Genomic DNA, 26472 nt, shown 5'->3' with positions numbered 1-26472 from the left:
AATATCTACACTGCTACCTGTATAAACATGGGAATATCATCACCGCTATCTGTATGAACATGGAAATATCTACACCGGAATATGTATGAACATGGAAAAATCTTCACCGCCATCTGTATGAACATGGATATATCTACACAGCCATCTGTATGAACATGGAAATATCTTCACCGCCATCTGTATGAACATGGATATGTCTACACAGCCGTCTGGATGAATATGGAAATATCTACACCGCTATCTGTATGAACATGGAAATATCTACACCGCTATCTGTGTAAACATGCATACATTTTCACCGCTATCTGTATAAACATGGAAATATCCACACCGCTATCTGTATGAATATGGAAATATCTACACCGCTATCTGTTTGAACATGGAAATATCTACACCGCTATCTCCATGAAAATGGAAATATCTACACAGCTATCTGCATATACATGGAAATATCTACACAGCTATCTCTTTGCACATGGAAATAACTACACCGCTACCTCTATAAACATGGAAATATCTACACCACCATCTGTATGAACATGGAAATATCTGCACCGCCATCTGTATGAACATATAAATATCTACACCGCCATCTGTATTAAGAAGGAGATATCTACACCGCTATCTGTATAAACATGGAAATATCTACACCGCTATGTGTATAAACATGGAAATATCTACACCACTATCTGTATAAATATGGAAATATCGACACTGCTACCTGTATAAACATGGAAATATCAGCACCGCTATCTGTATGGACATGGAAATATCTACACAGCCATCTGTATGAACATGGAAAAATCTTCACCGCCATCTGTATCAACATGGATATATCTACACAGCTTCTGTATAAGCATGGAAATATCCTCACCGCCATCTGTATGAACATGGATATGTCTACACAGCCGTCTGAATGAACATGGAAATATCTACACCGCTATCTGTATGAACATGGAAATATCTACACGGCTATCTGTGTAAACATGCATACATCTTCACCGCTATCTGTATAAACATGGAAATATCCACACCGCTATCTGTATGAACATGGAAATATCTTCACAGCTATCTGTTTGAACATGGAAATATCTACACCACTATCTGTATGAACATGGAAATAGCTACAGAGCCATCTGGATGAACATGGAAATATCTACACCGCTATCTGTATGAACATGGATATATCTACACAGCCATCTGGATGAACATGGAAATATCTACACTGCTATCTGTATGAACATGGAAATACATACACCGCTATCTGTATGAACATGGAAATATCTACACCGCTATCTGTATGAACATGGAAATATCTACACCGCTATCTGTATGAACATGGAAATATCTTTACCGCCATCTGTATGAACATGGATATATCTACACAGACATCTGGATGAACATGGAAATATCTGCACCGCTATCTGTATGAACATGGATATATCTACTCAGCCATCTGGATGAACATGGAAATATATACTCCGCTATCTGTGTAAACATGCATACATCTTCACCACTATCTGTATAAACATGGAATTATCTACACTGCTATCTTTATGAACATGGAAATATCTGCACCGCTAACTGTTTTAACAGGGAAATATATACACCGCTATCTGCATGTAAATGGAAATGTCTACACAGCTATCTGCATATACATGGAAATATCTACACAGCTATTTCTTTACACATGGAAATAACTACGCTGCTATCTGTATGAACATGGAAATATCTACACTGCTATCTTTATGAAGATGGAAATATCTACAAAGATATCTGTTTGAACAGGGAAATATATACACCGCTATCTGCATGAAAATGGAACTGTCAAAACAGCTATCTGCATATACATGGAAATATCTACACAGCTATCTCTTTACACATGGAAATAACTACACCGCTATCTGTATGAACATGGAAATATCTACACCGCTACCTGTATAAACATGGAAATATCTACACCGCTATCAGTATGAACATGGAATTACCTACACCGCCATCTGTATGAACATGGAAATATCTTCATCGCCATCTGTATGAACATGGAAATATCTGCACCGCCATCTGTATGAACATATAAATATCTACACCGCCATCTGTATTAAGATGGAGATATCTACACCGCAATCTGTATAAAAATGGAAATATCTATACCACTATGTGTATAAACATGGAAATATCTACACCGCTATCTGTATAAACATGGAAATATCTACACTGCTACCTGTATAAACATGGGAATATCATCACCGCTATCTGTATGAACATGGAAATATCTACACCGGAATATGTATGAACATGGAAAAATCTTCACCGCCATCTGTATGAACATGGATATATCTACACAGCCATCTGTATGAACATGGAAATATCTTCACCGCCATCTGTATGAACATGGATATGTCTACACAGCCGTCTGGATGAATATGGAAATATCTACACCGCTATCTGTATGAACATGGAAATATCTACACCGCTATCTGTGTAAACATGCATACATTTTCACCGCTATCTGTATAAACATGGAAATATCCACACCGCTATCTGTATGAATATGGAAATATCTACACCGCTATCTGTTTGAACATGGAAATATCTACACCGCTATCTGCATGAAAATGGAAATATCTACACAGCTATCTGCATATACATGGAAATATCTACACAGCTATCTCTTTGCACATGGAAATAACTACACCGCTACCTCTATAAACATGGAAATATCTACACCACCATCTGTATGAACATGGAAATATCTGCACCGCCATCTGTATGAACATATAAATATCTACACCGCCATCTGTATTAAGAAGGAGATATCTACACCGCTATCTGTATAAACATGGAAATATCTACACCGCTATCTGTATGAACATGGAAATATCTACACCGCTACCTGTATAAACACAGAAATATGTACACCGCTACCTGTATAAACATGGAAGTATCAGCACCCCTATCGGTATGAACATGGCAATATCTACACAGCTATCTGTATGAACATGGAAATATCTACAACGCCATCTGTATGAACATGGAAATATCTTCACCGCCATCTGTATGAACATGGATATATCTACACAGCCATCTGGATGGACATGGAAATATCTACACCGCTATCTGTATGAACATGGAAATATCTGCACCGCTATCTGTATGAACATGGAAATATCTACACAGCCATCAGCATGAACATGGAAATATCTACACCGCTATCTGTATGAACATGGAAATACATACACCGCTATCTGTATGAACATGGAAATACCTACACCGCTATCTGCATGAACATGGAAATATCTACACCGCTATCTGAATGAACATGGAAATATATTCACCGCCATCTATATGAACATGGATATATCTACACAGCCATGTGGATGAACATGGAAATATCTACACCGCTATCTTTATGTACATGGAAATATCTACACCGCTAATTGTTTGAACAGGGAAATACATACACCGCTATCTGCATGAAAACGGAAATATCTACACAGCTATCTGCTTATACATGGAAATATCTGCACAGCTATCTCTTTACACATGGAAATAACTAAACCGCTATCTGTATGAACATCGAAATATCTACACCGCCATCTGTATGAACATGGAAATATCTGCACCGGTAACTGTTTGAACAGGGAAATATATACACCGCTATCTGCATGAAAATGGAAATGTCTACACAGCTATCTGCATATTCATGGAAATATCTACACAGCTATCTCTTTACACATGGAAATAACTACACCGCTATCTGTATGAACATGGAAATATGTACACCGCCATCTGTATAAACATGGAAATATCGACACCGCTACCTATATAAACATGGAAATATCAGCACCGCTATCAGTATGAACATGGAAGTATCTACACCGCAATCTGTATGAACATGGAAATATCTTCACCGCCATCTGTATGAACATGGAAATATCTGCACCGCCATCTGTATGAACATATAAATATCTACACCGCCATCTGTATTAAGATGGAGATATCTACACCGCTATCTGTATAAACATGGAAATATCTACACCGCTATGTGTATAAACATGGAAATATCTACACCGCTATCTGTATAAACATGGAAATATCTACACTGCTACCTGTATAAACATGGAAATATCAGCACCGCTATCTGTATGAACATGGAAATATCTACACCGCCATCTGTATGAACATGGAAAAACCTTCACCGCCATCTGCATGAACATGGATATATCTAGACAGCCATCTGTATGAACATGGAAATATCTTCACCGCCATCTGTATGAACATGGATATGTCTACACAGCCGTCTGGATGAATATGGAAATATCTACACCGCTATCTGTATGAACATGGAAATATCTACACCGCTATCTGTGTAAACATGCATACATTTTCACCGCTATCTGTATAAACATGGAAATATCCACACCGCTATCTGTATGAATATGGAAATATCTACACCGCTATCTGTTTGAACATGGAAATATCTACACCGCTATCTGCATGAAAATGGAAATATCTACACAGCTATCTGCATATACATGGAAATATCTACACAGCTATCTCTTTGCACATGGAAATAACTACACCGCTACCTCTATAAACATGGAAATATCTACACCACCATCTGTATGAACATGGAAATATCTGCACCGCCATCTGTATGAACATATAAATATCTACACCGCCATCTGTATTAAGAAGGAGATATCTACACCGCTATCTGTATAAACATGGAAATATCTACACCGCTATCTGTATGAACATGGAAATATCTACACCGCTACCTGTATAAACACAGAAATATGTACACCGCTACCTGTATAAACATGGAAGTATCAGCACCCCTATCGGTATGAACATGGCAATATCTACACAGCTATCTGTATGAACATGGAAATATCTACAACGCCATCTGTATGAACATGGAAATATCTTCACCGCCATCTGTATGAACATGGATATATCTACACAGCCATCTGGATGGACATGGAAATATCTACACCGCTATCTGTATGAACATGGAAATATCTGCACCGCTATCTGTATGAACATGGAAATATCTACACAGCCATCAGCATGAACATGGAAATATCTACACCGCTATCTGTATGAACATGGAAATACATACACCGCTATCTGTATGAACATGGAAATACCTACACCGCTATCTGCATGAACATGGAAATATCTACACCGCTATCTGAATGAACATGGAAATATATTCACCGCCATCTATATGAACATGGATATATCTACACAGCCATGTGGATGAACATGGAAATATCTACACCGCTATCTTTATGTACATGGAAATATCTACACCGCTAATTGTTTGAACAGGGAAATACATACACCGCTATCTGCATGAAAACGGAAATATCTACACAGCTATCTGCTTATACATGGAAATATCTGCACAGCTATCTCTTTACACATGGAAATAACTAAACCGCTATCTGTATGAACATCGAAATATCTACACCGCCATCTGTATGAACATGGAAATATCTGCACCGGTAACTGTTTGAACAGGGAAATATATACACCGCTATCTGCATGAAAATGGAAATGTCTACACAGCTATCTGCATATTCATGGAAATATCTACACAGCTATCTCTTTACACATGGAAATAACTACACCGCTATCTGTATGAACATGGAAATATGTACACCGCCATCTGTATAAACATGGAAATATCGACACCGCTACCTATATAAACATGGAAATATCAGCACCGCTATCAGTATGAACATGGAAGTATCTACACCGCAATCTGTATGAACATGGAAATATCTTCACCGCCATCTGTATGAACATGGAAATATCTGCACCGCCATCTGTATGAACATATAAATATCTACACCGCCATCTGTATTAAGATGGAGATATCTACACCGCTATCTGTATAAACATGGAAATATCTACACCGCTATGTGTATAAACATGGAAATATCTACACCGCTATCTGTATAAACATGGAAATATCTACACTGCTACCTGTATAAACATGGAAATATCAGCACCGCTATCTGTATGAACATGGAAATATCTACACCGCCATCTGTATGAACATGGAAAAACCTTCACCGCCATCTGCATGAACATGGATATATCTAGACAGCCATCTGTATGAACATGGAAATATCTTCACCGCCATCTGTATGAACATGGATATGTCTACAAAGCCGTCTGGATGAACATATAAATATCTACACCGCCATCTGTATTAAGAATGAGATATCTACACCGCTATCTGTATCAACATGGAAATATATACACCGCTATCTGTATGAACATGGAAATATCTGCACCGCCATCTGTATGAACATATAAATATCTACACCGCCATCTGTATTAAGAAGGAGATATCTACACCGCTATGTGTATAAACATGGAAATATCTAGACCGCTATCTGTATGAACATGGAAATATCTACACCGCTACCTGTATAAACACGGAAATATGTACACCGCTACCTGTATAAACATGGAAGTATCAGCACCGCTATCGGTATGAACATGGCAATATCTACACCGCTATCTGTATGAACATGGAAATATCTACACCGCTATCTGTATGAACATGGAAATATCTACACCACTATCTGGATGAACATGGAAATAGCTACACAGCCATCTGGATGAACATGGAAATATCTACACCGCTATCTGTATGAACATGGATATATCTACACAGCCATCTGGATGAACATGGAAATATCTACACCGCTATCTGTATGAACATGGAAATACATACACCGCTATCTGTATGAACATGGCAATATCTACACCGCTATCTGTATGAACATGGAAATATCTACACCGCTATCTGTATGAACATGGAAATATCTACACCGCCATCTGTATGAACGTGGAAATATCTGCACCGCCATCTGTATGAACATATAAATATCTACACCGCCATCCGTATTAAGATGGAGATATCTACACCGCTATCTGTATAAACATGGAAATAACTACACCGCAATCTCTATAAACATGTAAATATTTACAACGCTATCTGGGTAAACATGGAAATGTCTATAGTGCTATCTCTATAAACTTGGAAATATCTACACCACCATCTGTAGAAACATGGAAATAGCTATACCGCTGTCAGTATAAACATGGAAATATCTACAACGCTAACTCTATAAACATGGAAATATCTACAACGCCATCTGTACGAACAAGGAAATATCTACACCGCCATCCGTATGAACTTGGAAATATCGACACCTCAATCTGTCTGAACATGGAAATATGTACAAAGCTATCTGTATATACATGGAAATATCTACACCGCTATCTTCAGGAACATGGAAATAACCACACCGCTATCTCTATAAATATGGAAATATCTACACCGCCATCCCTAAGAACATGGAAAAACTACACCGCCATCTGTATGAACATGGAAATATCTACACCGCTATCTGTATGAACATGGAAATACATACACCGCTATCTGTATGAACTTGGAAATAACTACTCCGCTATGTGTATGAACTTGGAAATATCTACACCGCTATCACTATGAACATGGAAATATCTTCACCGCCATCTGTATGAACATGGATATATCTACACAGCCATCTGGATGAACATGGAAATATCTGCACCGCTATCTGTATGAACATGGAAATATCTACACCGCTATCTGTATGAACATGGATATATCTACAGAGCCATCTGGATGAACATGGAAATATCTGCACCGCCATCTGTATGAAAATATAAATTTCTACACCGCCATCTGTATTAAGATGGAGATATCTACACGCTATCTGTATAAACATGGAAATATCTACACCGCTATGTGTATAAACATGGAAATATCTACACCGCTATCTGTATAAACATGGAAATATCTACACTGCTACCTGTATAAACATGGAAATATCAGCACCGCTATCTGTATGAACATGGAAATATCTAAACCGCTTCTGTATGAACATGGAAAAATCTTCACCGCCATCTCTATGAACCTGGATATATCTACACAGCCATCTGTATGAACATGGAAATATCTTCACCGCCATCTGTATGAACATGGATATGTCTACACAGCCGTCTGGATGAACATGGAAATATCTACACCGCTATCTGTATGAACATGGAAATATCTACACCGCTATCTGTGTAAACATGCATACATCTTCACCGCTATCTGTATAAACATGGAAATACCCACACCGCTATCTGTTTGAACATGGAAATATCTACACCGCTATCTGCATGAAAATGGAAATATCTACACAGCTATCTGCATATACATGGAAATATCTACACAGCTATCTGCATATACATGGAAATATCTACACAGCTATCTCTTTGCACATGGAAATAACTACACCGCTATCTCTATAAACATGGAAATATCTACACCACCATCTGTATGAAAATGGAAATATCTGCACCACCATCTGTATGAACATATAAATATCTAAACCGCCATCTGTATTAAGAAGGAGATATCTACACCGCTATCTGTATAAACATGGAAATAGCTACACCGCTACCTGTATGAACATGGAAATATCTACACCGCTACCTGTATAAACACGGAAATATGTACACCGCTACCTGTATAAACATGGAAGTATCAGCACCGCTTTCGGTATGAACATGGCAATATCTACACGGCTATCTGTATGAACATGGAAATATCTACACCGCTATCTGTATGAACATGGAAATATCTTCACCGCCATCTGTATGAACATGGATATATCTACACAGCCATCTGGATGAACATGGAAATATCTGCACCGCTATCTGTATGAACATGGAAATATCTACACCGCTATCTGTATGAACATGGATATATCTACAGAGCCATCTGGATGAACATGGAAATATCTGCACTTCCATCTGTATGAACATATAAATTTCTACACCGCCATCTGTATTAAGATGGAGATATCTACACGCTATCTGTATAAACATGGGAATATCTACACCGCTATGTGTATAAACATGGAAATATCTACACCGCTATCTGTATAAACATGGAAATATCTACACTGCTACCTGTATAAACATGGAAATATCAGCACCGCTATCTGTATGAACATGGAAATATCTAAACCACTTCTGTATGAATATGGAAAAATCTTCACCGCCATCTCTATGAACCTGGATATATCTACACACCCATCTGTATGAACATGGAAATATCTTCACCGCCATCTGTATGAACATGGATATGTCTACACAGCCGTCTGGATGAACATGGAAATATCTACACCGCTATCTGTATGAACATGGAAATATCTACACCGCTATCTGTGTAAACATGCATACATCTTCACCGCTATCTGTATAAACATGGAAATACCCACACCGCTATCTGTTTGAACATGGAAATATCTACACCGCTATCTGCATGAAAATGGAAATATCTACACAGCTATCTGCATATACATGGAAATATCTACACAGCTATCTCTTTGCACATGGAAATAACTACACCGCTATCTCTATAAACATGGAAATATCTACACCACCATCTGTATGAACATGGAAATATCTGCACCACCATCTGTATGAACATATAAATATCTAAACCGCCATCTGTATTAAGAAGGAGATATCTACACCGCTATCTGTATAAACATGGAAATAGCTACACCGCTATCTGTATGAACATGGAAATATCTACACCGCTACCTGTATAAACACGGAAATATGTACACCGCTACCTGTATAAACATGGATGTATCAGCACCGCTATCGGTATGAACATGGCAATATCTACACGGCTATCTGTATGAACATGGAAATATCTACACCGCTATCTGTATGAAAATGGAAATATCTACACCACTATCTGTATGAACATGGAAATAGCTACACAGCCTTCTGGATGAACATGGAAATACCTTCAGCGCTGTCTGTATGAACATGGATATATCTACACAGCCATCTGGATGAACATGGAAATATCTACACCGCTATCTGTATGAACATGGAAATACATACACCGCTATCTGTATGAACATGGAAATATCTACACCGCTATCTGTATGAACATGGAAATATCTACACCGCTATCTGTATGAACATGGAAATATCTTCACCGCCATCTGTATGAACATGCATATATCTACACAGCCATCTGGATGAACATGGAAATATCTGCACCGCTATCTGTATGAACATGGAAATATCTACACCGCTATCTGTATGAACATGGATATATCTACACAGCCATCTGGATGAACATGGAAATATCTACACCGCTATCTGTGTATACATGCATACATCTTCACCGCTATCTGTATAAACAAGGAAATATCTACACTGCTATCTTTATGAACATGGAAATATCTACACCGCTAACTGTTTGAACAGGGAAATATATACACCGCTATCTGCATGAAAATGGAAATGTCTACACAGCTATCTGCATATACAACGAAATATCTACACAGCTATCTCTTTACACATGGAAATAACTACACCGCTATCTGTATGAACATGGAAATATCTACACCGCCATCTGTATGAACATGGAAATATCTGCACCGCTATCTGAATGAACATATAAATATCTACACCGCCATCTGTATTAAGATGGAGATATCTACACTGCTATGTGTATAAACATGGAAATATCTACACCGCTATGTGTATAAACATGGAAATATCTACACCGCTATCTGTATAAACATGGAAATATCTACACCGCTACCTGTATAAACATGGAAATATCAGCACCGCTATCAGTATGAACATGGAAGTATCTACACCGCCATTTGTATGAACATGGAAATATCTTCACCGCCATCTGTATGAACATGGATATGTCTACACAGCCGTCTGGATGAACATGGAAATATCTACACCGCTATCTGTATGAACATGGAAATATCTACACCGCTATCTGTGTAAACATGCATACATCTTCACCGCTATCTGTATAAACATGGAAATATCCACACCGCTATCTGTATGAACATGGCAATATCTACACGGCTATCTGTATGAACATGGAAATATCTACACCACTATCTGTATGAACATGGAAATATCTACACCTCTATCTGTATGAACATGGAAATAGCTACACAGCCATCTGGATGAACATGGAAATATATACACCGCTATCTGTATGAACATGGATATATCTACACAGCCATCTGGATGAACATGGAAATATCTACACTGCTATCTGTATGAACATGTAAATACATACACCGCTATCTGTATGAACATGGAAATATCTACACCGCTATCTGTATGAACATGGAAATATCTACACCGCTATCTGTGTGAACATGGAAATATCTTCACCGCCATCTGTATGAACATGGATATATCTACTCAGCCATCTGGATGAACATGGAAATATATACACCGCTATCTGTGTAAACATGCATACATCTTCACCACTATCTGTATAAACATGGAATTATCTACACTGCTATCTTTATGAACATGGAAATATCTGCACCGCTAACTGTTTGAACAGGGAAATATATACACCACTATCTGCATGTAAATGGAAATGCCTACACAGCTATCTGCATATACATGGAAATATCTACACAGCTATCTCTTTACACATGGAAATAACTACGCTGCTATCTGTATGAACATGGAAATATCTACACTGCTATCTTCATGAAGATGGAAATATCTACACCGCTATCTGTTTGAACAGGGAAATATATACACCGCTATCTGCATGAAAATGGAAATGTCTACACAGCTATCTGCATATACATGGAAATATCTACACAGCTATCTCTTTACCCATGGAAATAACTACACCGCTATCTGTATGAACATGGAAATATCTACACCGCTACCTGTATAAACATGGAAATATCAGCACCGCTATCAGTATGAACATGGAAGTATATACATCGCCATCTGTATGAACATGGAAATATCTTCACCGCCATCTGTATGAACATGGAAATATCTGCACCGCCATCTGTATGAACATATAAATATCTACACCGCCATCTGTATTAAGATGGAGATATCTACACCGCTATCTGTATAAAAATGGAAATATCTATACCACTATGTGTATAAACATGGAAATATCTACACCGCTATCTGTATAAACATGGAAATATCTACACTGCTACTTGTATAAACATGGAAATATCAGCACCGCTATCTGTATGAACATGGAAATATCTACACCGGAATATGTATGAACATGGAAAAATCTTCACCGCCATCTGTATGAACATGGATATATCTACACAGCCATCTGTATGAACATGGAAATATCTTCACCGCCATCTGTATGAACATGGATATGTCTACACAGCCGTCTGGATGAACATGGAAATACCTACACCGCAATCTGTATGAACATGGAAATATCTACACTGCTATCTGTGTAAACATGCATACATCTTCACCGCTATCTGTATAAACATGGAAATATCCACACCGCTATCTGTATGAATATGGAAATATCTACACCGCTATCTGTTTGAACATGGAAATATCTACACCGCTATCTGCATGAAAATTGAAATATCTACACAGCTATCTGCATATACATGGAAATATCTACACAGCTATCTCTTTGCACATGGAAATAACTACACCGCTATCTCTATAAACATGGAAATATCTACACCACCATCTGTATGAACATGGAAATATCTGCACCACCATCTGTATGAACATATAAATATCTAAACCGCCATCTGTATTAAGAAGGAGATATCTACACCGCTATCTGTATAAACATGGAAATAGCTACACCGCTATCTGTATGAACATGGAAATATCTACACCGCTACCTGTATAAACACGGAAATATGTACACCGCTACCTGTATAAACATGGATGTATCAGCACCGCTATCGGTATGAACATGGCAATATCTACACGGCTATCTGTATGAACATGGAAATATCTACACCGCTATCTGTATGAAAATGGAAATATCTACACCACTATCTGTATGAACATGGAAATAGCTACACAGCCTTCTGGATGAACATGGAAATACCTTCAGCGCTGTCTGTATGAACATGGATATATCTACACAGCCATCTGGATGAACATGGAAATATCTACACCGCTATCTGTATGAACATGGAAATACATACACCGCTATCTGTATAAACATGGAAATATCTACACCGCTATCTGTATGAACATGGAAATATCTACACCGCTATCTGTATGAACATGGAAATATCTTCACCGCCATCTGTATGAACATGCATATATCTACACAGCCATCTGGATGAACATGGAAATATCTGCACCGCTATCTGTATGAACATGGAAATATCTACACCGCTATCTGTATGAACATGGATATATCTACACAGCCATCTGGATGAACATGGAAATATCTACACCGCTATCTGTGTATACATGCATACATCTTCACCGCTATCTGTATAAACAAGGAAATATCTACACTGCTATCTTTATGAACATGGAAATATCTACACCGCTAACTGTTTGAACAGGGAAATATATACACCGCTATCTGCATGAAAATGGAAATGTCTACACAGCTATCTGCATATACAACGAAATATCTACACAGCTATCTCTTTACACATGGAAATAACTACACCGCTATCTGTATGAACATGGAAATATCTACACCGCCATCTGTATGAACATGGAAATATCTGCACCGCTATCTGAATGAACATATAAATATCTACACCGCCATCTGTATTAAGATGGAGATATCTACACTGCTATGTGTATAAACATGGAAATATCTACACCGCTATGTGTATAAACATGGAAATATCTACACCGCTATCTGTATAAACATGGAAATATCTACACCGCTACCTGTATAAACATGAAAATATCAGCACCGCTATCAGTATGAACATGGAAGTATCTACACCGCCATTTGTATGAACATGGAAATATCTTCACCGCCATCTGTATGAACATGGAAATATCTGCACCGCCATCTGTATGAACATATAAGTATCTACACAGCCATCTGTATTAAGAAGGAGATATCTACACCGCTATCTGTATAAACATGGAAATATCTGCACCGCTATGTGTATAAACATGGAAATATCTACACCACTATCTGTAAAAACATGGAAATATCGACACTGCTACCTGTATAAACATGGAAATATCAGCACCGCTATCTGTATGGACATGGAAATATCTACACAGCCATCTGTATGAACATGGAAAAATCTTCACCGCCATCTGTATCAACATGGATATATCTACACAGCTTCTGTATAAGCATGGAAATATCTTCACCGCCATCTGTATGAACATGGATATGTCTACACAGCCGTCTGGATGAACATGGAAATATCTACACCGCTATCTGTATGAACATGGAAATATCTACACCGCTATCTGTGTAAACATGCATACATCTTCACCGCTATCTGTATAAACATGGAAATATCCACACCGCTATCTGTATGAACATGGCAATATCTACACGGCTATCTGTATGAACATGGAAATATCTACACCACTATCTGTATGAACATGGAAATATCTACACCACTATCTGTATGAACATGGAAATAGCTACACAGCCATCTGGATGAACATGGAAATATCTACACCGCTATCTGTATGAACATGGATATATCTACACAGCCATCTGGATGAACATGGAAATATCTACACTGCTATCTGTATGAACATGTAAATACATACACCGCTATCTGTATGAACATGGAAATATCTACACCGCTATCTGTATGAACATGGAAATATCTACACCGCTATCTGTGTGAACATGGAAATATCTTCACCGCCATCTGTATGAACATGGATATAACTACTCAGCCATCTGGATGAACATGGAAATATATACACCGCTATCTGTGTAAACATGCATACATCTTCACCACTATCTGTATAAACATGGAATTATCTACACTGCTATCTTTATGAACATGGAAATATCTGCACCGCTAACTGTTTGAACAGGGAAATATATACACCGCTATCTGCATGTAAATGGAAATGTCTACACAGCTATCTGCATATACATGGAAATATCTACACAGCTATCTCTTTACACATGGAAATAACTACGCTGCTATCTGTATGAACATGGAAATATCTACACTGCTATCTTCATGAAGATGGAAATATCTACACCGCTATCTGTTTGAACAGGGAAATATATACACCGCTATCTGCATGAAAATGGAAATGTCTACACAGCTATCTGCATATACATGGAAATATCTACACAGCTATCTCTTTACCCATGGAAATAACTACACCGCTATCTGTATGAACATGGAAATATCTACACCGCTACCTGTATAAACATGGAAATATCAGCACCGCTATCAGTATGAACATGGAAGTATCTACATCGCCATCTGTATGAACATGGAAATATCTTCACCGCCATCTGTATGAACATGGAAATATCTGCACCGCCATCTGTATGAACATATAAATATCTACACCGCCATCTGTATTAAGATGGAGATATCTACACCGCTATCTGTATAAAAATGGAAATATCTATACCACTATGTGTATAAACATGGAAATATCTACACCGCTATCTGTATAAACATGGAAATATCTACACTGCTACTTGTATAAACATGGAAATATCAGCACCGCTATCTGTATGAACATGGAAATATCTACACCGGAATATGTATGAACATGGAAAAATCTTCACCGCCATCTGTATGAACATGGATATATCTACACAGCCATCTGTATGAACATGGAAATATCTTCACCGCCATCTGTATGAACATGGATATGTCTACACAGCCGTCTGGATGAACATGGAAATACCTACACCGCTATCTGTATGAACATGGAAATATCTACACTGCTATCTGTGTAAACATGCATACATCTTCACCGCTATCTGTATAAACATGGAAATATCCACACCGCTATCTGTATGAATATGGAAATATCTACACCGCTATCTGTTTGAACATGGAAATATCTACACCGCTATCTGCATGAAAATTGAAATATCTACACAGCTATCTGCATATACATGGAAATATCTACACAGCTATCTCTTTACACATGGAAATAACTACACCGCTATCTCTATAAACATGGAAATATCTACACCGCCATCTGTATGAACATGGAAATATCTACACCGCTATCTGTATGAAAATGGAAATATCTACACCACTATCTGTATGAACATGGAAATAGCTACACAGCCTTCTGGATGAACATGGAAATATCTTCAGCGCTATCTGTATGAACATGGATATATCTACACAGCCATCTGGATGAACATGGAAATATCTACACCGCTATCTGTATGAACATGGAAATACATACACCGCTATCTGTATGAACATGGATATATCTACACCGCTATCTGTATGAACATGGAAATATCTACACCGCTATCTGTATGAACATGGAAATATCTTCACCGCCATCTGTATGAACATGCATATATCTACACAGCCATCTGGATGAACATGGAAATATCTGCACCGCTATCTGTATGAACATGGAAATATCTACACCGCTATCTGTATGAACATGGATATATCTACACAGCCATCTGGATGAACATGGAAATATCTACACCGCTATCTGTTTGAACAGGGAAATATATACACCGCTATCTGCATGAAAATGGAAATGTCTACACAGCTATCTGCATATACATGGAAATATCTACACAGCTATCTCTTTACACATGGAAATAACTACACCGCTATCTGTATGAACATGGAAATATCTACACCGCTACCTGTATAAACATGGAAATATCAGCACCGCTATCAGTATGAACATGGAAGTATCTACATCGCCATCTGTATGAACATGGAAATATCTTCACCGCCATCTGTATGAACATGGAAATATCTGCACCGCCATCTGTATGAACATATAAATATCTACACCGCCATCTGTATTAAGATGGAGATATCTACACCGCTATCTGTATAAAAATGGAAATATCTATACCACTATGTGTATAAACATGGAAATATCTACACCGCTATCTGTATAAACATGGAAATATCTACACTGCTACTTGTATAAACATGGAAATATCAGCACCGCTATCTGTATGAACATGGAAATATCTACACCGGAATATGTATGAACATGGAAAAATCTTCACCGCCATCTGTATGAACATGGATATATCTACACAGCCATCTGTATGAACATGGAAATATCTTCACCGCCATCTGTATGAACATGGATATGTCTACACAGCCGTCTGGATGAACATGGAAATACGTACACCGCTATCTGTATGAACATGGAAATATCTACACTGCTATCTGTGTAAACATGCATACATCTTCACCGCTATCTGTATAAACATGGAAATATCCACACCGCTATCTGTATGAATATGGAAATATCTACACCGCTATCTGTTTGAACATGGAAATATCTACACCGCTATCTGCATGAAAATGGAAATATCTACACAGCTATCTGCATATACATGGAAATATCTACACAGCTATCTCTTTACACATGGAAATAACTACACCGCTATCTCTATAAACATGGAAATATCTACACCGCCATCTGTATGAACAAGGAAATATCTACACCGCTATCTGTATGAAAATGGAAATATCTACACCACTATCTGTATGAACATGGAAATAGCCACACAGCCTTCTGGATGAACATGGAAATAACTTCAGCGCTATCTGTATGAACATGGATATATCTACACAGCCATCTGGATGAACATGGAAATATCTACACCGCTATCTGTATGAACATGGAAATACATACAACGCTATCTGTATGAACATGGAAATATCTACACCGCTATCTGTATGAACATGGAAATATCTACACCGCTATCTGTATGAACATGGAAATATCTTCACCACCATCTGTATGAACATGCATATATCTACACAGCCATCTGGATGAACATGGAAATATCTGCACCGCTATCTGTATGAACATGGAAATATCTACACCGCTATCTGTATGAACATGGATATATCTACACAGCCATCTGGATGAACATGGAAATATCTACACCGCTATCTGTGTATACGTGCATACATCTTCACCGCTATCTGTATAAACAAGGAAATATCTACACTGCTATCTTTATGAACATGGAAATATCTACACCGCTAACTGTTTGAACAGGGAAATATATACACCGCTATCTGCATGTAAATGGAAATGTCTACACAGCTATCTGCATATACAACGAAATATCTACACAGCTATCTCTTTACACATGGAAATAACTACACCGCTATCTGTATGAACATGGAAATATCTACACCGCTACCTGTATAAACATGGAAATATCAGCACCGCTATCAGTATGAACATGGAAGTATCTACATCGCCATCTGTATGAACATGGAAATATCTTCACCGCCATCTGTATGAACATGGAAATATCTGCACCGCAATCTGTATGAACATATAAATATCTACACCGCCATCTGTATTAAGATGGAGATATCTACACCGCTATCTGTATAAAAATGGAAATATCTATACCACTATGTGTATAAACATGGAAATATCTACACCGCTATCTGTATAAACATGGAAATATCTACACTGCTACTTGTATAAACATGGAAATATCAGCACCGCTATCTGTATGAACATGGAAATATCTACACCGGAATATGTATGAACATGGAAAAATCTTCACCGCCATCTGTATGAACATGGATATATCTACACAGCCATCTGTATGAACATGGAAATATCTTCACCGCCATCTGTATGAACATGGATATGTCTACACAGCCGTCTGGATGAACATGGAAATACGTACACCGCTATCTGTATGAACATGGAAATATCTACACTGCTATCTGTGTAAACATGCATACATCTTCACCGCTATCTGTATAAACATGGAAATATCCACACCGCTATCTGTATGAATATGGAAATATCTACACCGCTATCTGTTTGAACATGGAAATATCTACACCGCTATCTGCATGAAAATGGAAATATCTACACAGCTATCTGCATATACATGGAAATATCTACACAGCTATCTCTTTACACATGGAAATAACTACACCGCTATCTCTATAAACATGGAAATATCTACACCGCCATCTGTATGAACAAGGAAATATCTACACCGCTATCTGTATGAAAATGGAAATATCTACACCACTATCTGTATGAACATGGAAATAGCCACACAGCCTTCTGGATGAACATGGAAATAACTTCAGCGCTATCTGTATGAACATGGATATATCTACACAGCCATCTGGATGAACATGGAAATATCTACACCGCTATCTGTATGAACATGGAAATACATACAACGCTATCTGTATGAACATGGAAATATCTACACCGCTATCTGTATGAACATGGAAATATCTACACCGCTATCTGTATGAACATGGAAATATCTTCACCACCATCTGTATGAACATGCATATATCTACACAGCCATCTGGATGAACATGGAAATATCTGCACCGCTATCTGTATGAACATGGAAATATCTACACCGCTATCTGTATGAACATGGATATATCTACACAGCCATCTGGATGAACATGGAAATATCTACACCGCTATCTGTGTATACGTGCATACATCTTCACCGCTATCTGTATAAACAAGGAAATATCTACACTGCTATCTTTATGAACATGGAAATATCTACACCGCTAACTGTTTGAACAGGGAAATATATACACCGCTATCTGCATGTAAATGGAAATGTCTACACAGCTATCTGCATATACAACGAAATATCTACACAGCTATCTCTTTACACATGGAAATAACTACACCGCTATCTGTATGAACATGGAAATATCTACACCGCCATCTGTATGAACATGGAAATATCTGCACCGCTATCTGAATGAACATATAAATATCTACACCGCCATCTGTATTAAGATGGAGATATCTACACTGCTATGTGTATAAACATGGAAATATCTACACCGCTATGTGTATAAACATGGAAATATCTACACCGCTATCTGTATAAAGATGGAAATATCTACACCGCTACCTGTATAAACATGGAAATATCAGCACCGCTATCAGTATGAACATGGAAGTATCTACACCGCCATGTGTATGAACATGGAAATATCTTCACCGCCATCTGTATGAACATGGAAATATCTGCACCGCCATCTGTATGAACATATAAATATCTACACAGCCATCTGTATTAAGATGGAGATATCTACACCGCTATCTGTATAAACATGGAAATATCTGCACCGCTATGTGTATAAACATGGAAATATCTACACCACTATCTGTATAAACATGGAAATATCGACACTGCTACCTGTATAAACATGGAAATATCAGCACCGCTATCTGTATGGACATGGAAATATCTACACAGCCATCTGTATGAACATGGAAAAATCTTCACCGCCATCTGTATCAACATGGATATATCTACACAGCTTCTGTATAAGCATGGAAATATCTTCACCGCCATCTGTATGAACATGGATATGTCTACACAGCCGTCTGGATGAACATGGAAATATCTACACCGCTATCTGTATGAACATGGAAATATCTACACCGCTATCTGTGTAAACATGCATACATCTTCACCGCTATCTGTATAAACATGGAAATATCCACACCGCTATCTGTATGAACATGGAAATATCTACACCGCTATCTGTTTGAACATGGAAATATCTACACCGCTATCTGCATGGAAATGGAAATATCTACACAGCTATCTGTATATACATGGAAATATCTACACAGCTATCTCTTTGCACATGGAAATAACTACACCGCTATCTCTATAAACATGGAAATATCTACACCACCATCTGTATGAACATGGAAATATCCGCACCGCCATCTGTATGAACATATAAATATCTACACCGCCATCTGTATTAAGAAGGAGATATCTACACCGCTGTCTGTATAAACATGGAAATATCTACACCGCTATCTGTATGAACATGGAAATATCTACACCGCTACCTGTATAAACTCGGAAATATGTACACCGCTACCTGTATAAACATGGAAGTATCAGCACCGCTATCGGTATGAACATGGCAATATCTACACGGCTATCTGTATGAACATGGAAATATCTACACCACTATCTGTATGAACATGGAAATATCTACACCACTATCTGTATGAACATGGAAATAGCTACACAGCCATCTGGATGAACATGGAAATATCTACACCGCTATCTGTATGAACATGGATATATCTACACAGCCATCTGGATGAACATGGAAATATCTACACTGCTATCTGTATGAACATGTAAATACATACACCGCTATCTGTATGAACATGGAAATATCTACACCGCTATCTGTATGAACATGGAAATATCTACACCGCTATCTGTGTGAACATGGAAATATCTTCACCGCCATCTGTATGAACATGGATATAACTACTCAGCCATCTGGATGAACATGGAAATATATACACCGCTATCTGTGTAAACATGCATACATCTTCACCACTATCTGTATAAACATGGAATTATCTACACTGCTATCTTTATGAACATGGAAATATCTGCACCGCTAACTGTTTGAACAGGGAAATATATACACCGCTATCTGCATGTAAATGGAAATGTCTACACAGCTATCTGCATATACATGGAAATATCTACACAGCTATCTCTTTACACATGGAAATAACTACGCTGCTATCTGTATGAACATGGAAATATCTACACTGCTATCTTCATGAAGATGGAAATATCTACACTGCTATCTGTTTGAACAGGGAAATATATACACCGCTATCTGCATGAAAATGGAAATGTCTACACAGCTATCTGCATATACATGGAAATATATACACAGCTATCTCTTTACACATGGAAATAACTACACCGCTATCTGTATGAACATGGAAATATCTACACCGCTACCTGTATAAACATGGAAATATCAGCACCGCTATCAGTATGAACATGGAAGTATCTACATCGCCATCTGTATGAACATGGAAATATCTTCACCGCCATCTGTATGAACATGGAAATATCTGCACCGCCATCTATATGAACATATAAATATCTACACCGCCATCTGTATTAAGATGGAGATATCTACACCGCTATCTGTATAAAAATGGAAATATCTATACCACTATGTGTATAAACATGGAAATATCTACACCGCTATCTGTATAAACATGGAAATATCTACACTGCTACTTGTATAAACATGGAAATATCAGCACCGCTATCTGTATGAACATGGAAATATCTACACCGGAATATGTATGAACATGGAAAAATCTTCACCGCCATCTGTATGAACATGGATATATCTACACAGCCATCTGTATGAACATGGATATGTCTACACAGCCGTCTGGATGAACATGGAAATACCTACACCGCTATCTGTATGAACATGGAAATATCTACACTGCTATCTGTGTAAACATGCATACATCTTCACCGCTATCTGTATAAACATGGAAATATCCACACCGCTATCTGTATGAATAAGGAAATATCTACACCGCTATCTGTTTGAACATGGAAATATCTACACCGCTATCTGCATGAAAATGGAAATATCTACACAGCTATCTGCATATACATGGAAATATCTACACAGCTATCTCTTTACACATGGAAATAACTACACCGCTATCTCTATAAACATGGAAATATCTACACCGCCATCTGTATGAACATGGAAATATCTACACCGCTATCTGTATAAACACGGAAATATGTACACCGCTACCTGTATAAACATGGAAGTATCAGCACCGCTATCGGTATGAACATGGCAATATCTACACGGCTATCTGTATGAACATGGAAATATCTTCACCGCCGTCTGTATGAACATGGATATATCTACACAGCCATCAGGATGAACATGGAAATATCTACACCGCTATCTGTATGAACATGGAAATCTCTACACAGCCATCTGGATGAACATGGAAATGTCTACACCGCTATCTGTATGAACATGGAAATATCTACACCGCTATCTGTATGAACATGGAAATATCTACACCGCCATCTGTATGAACATGGAAATAACTTCACCGCCATCTGTATGAACATGGATATATCTACACAGCCATCTGGATGAACATGGAAATATCTGCTCCGCTATCTGGATGAACATGGAAATATCTGCACCGCTATATGTATGAACATGGAAATATCTACACCGCTATCTGTATGAACATGGAAATATCTACACAGCCATCTGGATGAACATGGAAATATCTACACCGCTATCTGTATGAACATGGAGATACGTACACCGCTGTCTGTATGAACATGGAAATATCAACACCGCTATCTGTATGAACATGGAAATGTCTACACCGCTATCTGCATGAACATGGAAATACATACACCGCTGTCTGTTTGAAAATGGAAATATCTACACCGCTATCTGCATGAAAATGGAAATATCTACACAGCTGTCTGCACATACATGGAAATATCTACAAAGCTATCTCTTTACACATGGAAATAACTACACAGCTATCTCTATAAACATGGAAATATCTACACAGCCATCTGGATGAACATGGAAATACCTACACCGCTTTCTGTATGAACATGGAGATACATTCACCGCTGTCTGTATGAACATGGAAATATCTACACCGCTATCTGTATGAACATCAAATATCTACACCGCTATCTGTATGAACAAGGAAATATCTTAACCGCCATCTGTATGAACATGGATATATCTACACAGCCATCTGGATGAACATGGAAGTATCTACACCGCTATCTGTGTAAACATGCATACATCTTCACCGCTATGTGTATAAACATGGAAATATCTACACCGCTATCTGTATGAACATGGAAATATCTACACCGCTAACTGTTTGAACAGGGAAATAACTACACCGCTATCTGCATGAAAATGGAAATATCTACACCGCTATCTGTATGAACATGGAAATACATACACTGCTATCTGTATGAACATGGAAATATCTACACCGCTATCTGTATGAACATGGAAATATCTACACCGCTAACTGTATGAACATGGAAATATCTACACCGCTATCTGTTTGAACATTGAAATATTTACACCGCTATCTGCATGAAAATGGAAATATCTACACAGCTATCTCCATATACATGGAAATATCTATACAGCTATCTCTTTACACATGGAAATAACTACACCGCTATCTCTATAAACATGGTAATATCTACACCGTCATCTGTATGAACATGGAAATAACTGCACAGCCATCTGTATGAACATATAAATATCTACACCGCCATCTGTATTAAGATGGAGATATCTACACCGCTATCAGTATAAACATGGAAATATATACACCGCTATGTCTATAAACATGGAAATATCTACACCGCTATCTGTATAAACATGGAAATATCTACACAGTTACCTGTATGAACATGGAAATATCAGCACCGCTATCGGCATGAACATGGAAATATCTACACCGCCATCTGTATGAATATGGAAATATCTTCACCGCCATCTGTATGAACATGGATATATCTACACAGCCATCTGGATGAACGTGGAAATATCTACAAAGCCATCTGGATGAACATGGAATTATCTACACCGCTATCTGTGTAAAGATGCATACACCTTCACCGCTATCTCTATAAACATGGAAATATCTACACCGTTTTCTGTATGAACATGGAAATATCTACACCGCTATCTGTGTAAACATGCATACATCTTCACCGCTATCTGTGTAAACATGGAAATATCTACACCGCTATCTGTATGAACATGGAAATATCGACAACGCTATATGTTTGAAAATGGAAATATCCACACTGCTATCTGCATGAAAATGGAAATATCTACACAGCTATCTGCACATACATGGAAATATCTACAAAGCTATCTCTTTACACATGGAAATAACTACACCGCTATCCCTATAAACATGGAAATATCTACACCGCCATCTGTATGAACATGGAAATATCTGCACCGCCATCTGAATGAACATATAAATATCTACACCGCCATCTGTATTAAGATGAAGATATCTACACCGATATCTGTATAAACATGGAAATATCTACACCGCTACCTGTGTAAACATGGAAATATCTACACCGCTATCTGTATAAACATGGAAATACCAACACCGCTACCTGTATAAACATGGAAATATCTTCACCGATATCTGTATGAACATAGAAATATCTACAGCGCTATAGGTAAGAACATGGAAATATCTACACAGATATCTGTATGAACATTTAAATATCTTCACTGCCATCTCTATGAACATGGATATATCTACACAGCCACCTGTATGAACATGGAAATATCTACACCGCTGTCTGTATGAACATGGAAATATCTACACCGCTATCTGTATGAACATGGAAATATCTTCACCGCCATCTGTATGAACATGGATATGTCTACAAAGCCATCTGGATGAACATGGAAATATCTACACCGCTATCTGAATGAACATGGAAATAACTACACCGCTATCTGTGTAAACATGCATACATCTTCACCGCTACCAGTATAAACATGGAAAATCTACACCGCTATCTGTACGAACATGGAAATATCTATACCGCTATTTGTTTGAACATGGAAATATCTACACCGCTATCTGCATGAAAATGGAAATATCTACACAGCTATCTGCATATACATGGAAATATCTACACAGCTATCTCTTTACACATGGAAATAACTACACCGCTATCTCTATAAACATGGAAATATCTACACCGCCATCTGTATGAACATGGAAATATCTACACCGCTATCTGTATAAACACGGAAATATGTACACCGCTACCTGTATAAACATGGAAGTATCAGCACCGCTATCGGTATGAACATGGCAATAAATACACGGCTATCTGTATGAACATGGAAATATCTACACCGCTATCTGTATGAACATGGAAATATCTTCACCGCCATCTTTATGAACATGGATATATCTACACAGCCATCAGGATGAACATGGAAATATCTACACGGCTATCTGTATGAACATGGAAATATCTACACCGCTATCGGTATGAACATGGAAATATCTACACAGCCATCTGGATGAACATGGAAATGTCTACACCGCTATCTGTATGAACATGGAAATACAAACACCGCTATCTGTATGAACATGGAAATATCTACACCGCTATCTGTATGAACATGGAAATATCTACACCGCCATCTGTATGAACATGGAAATATCTTCACCGCCATCTGTATGAACATGGATATATCTACACAGCCATCTGGATGAACATGGAAATATCTGCACCGCTATCTGGATGAACATGGAAATATCTGCACCGCTATATGTATGAACATGGAAATATCTACACCGCTATCTGTAAGAACATGGAAATATCTACACAGCCATCTGGATGAACATGGAAATATCTACACCGCTATCTGTATGAACATGGAGATACGTACACCGCTGTCTGTATGAACATGGAAATATCTACACCGCTATCTGTATGAACATGGAAATATCTACACCGCTATC

The sequence above is a fragment of the Gorilla gorilla genome, chromosome 15 (assembly GCF_029281585.2).
Source record: "Gorilla gorilla gorilla isolate KB3781 chromosome 15, NHGRI_mGorGor1-v2.1_pri, whole genome shotgun sequence".
Lineage (NCBI taxonomy): Eukaryota > Metazoa > Chordata > Mammalia > Primates > Hominidae > Gorilla > Gorilla gorilla.
Note: the sequence above shows the minus strand (reverse complement) of the source record.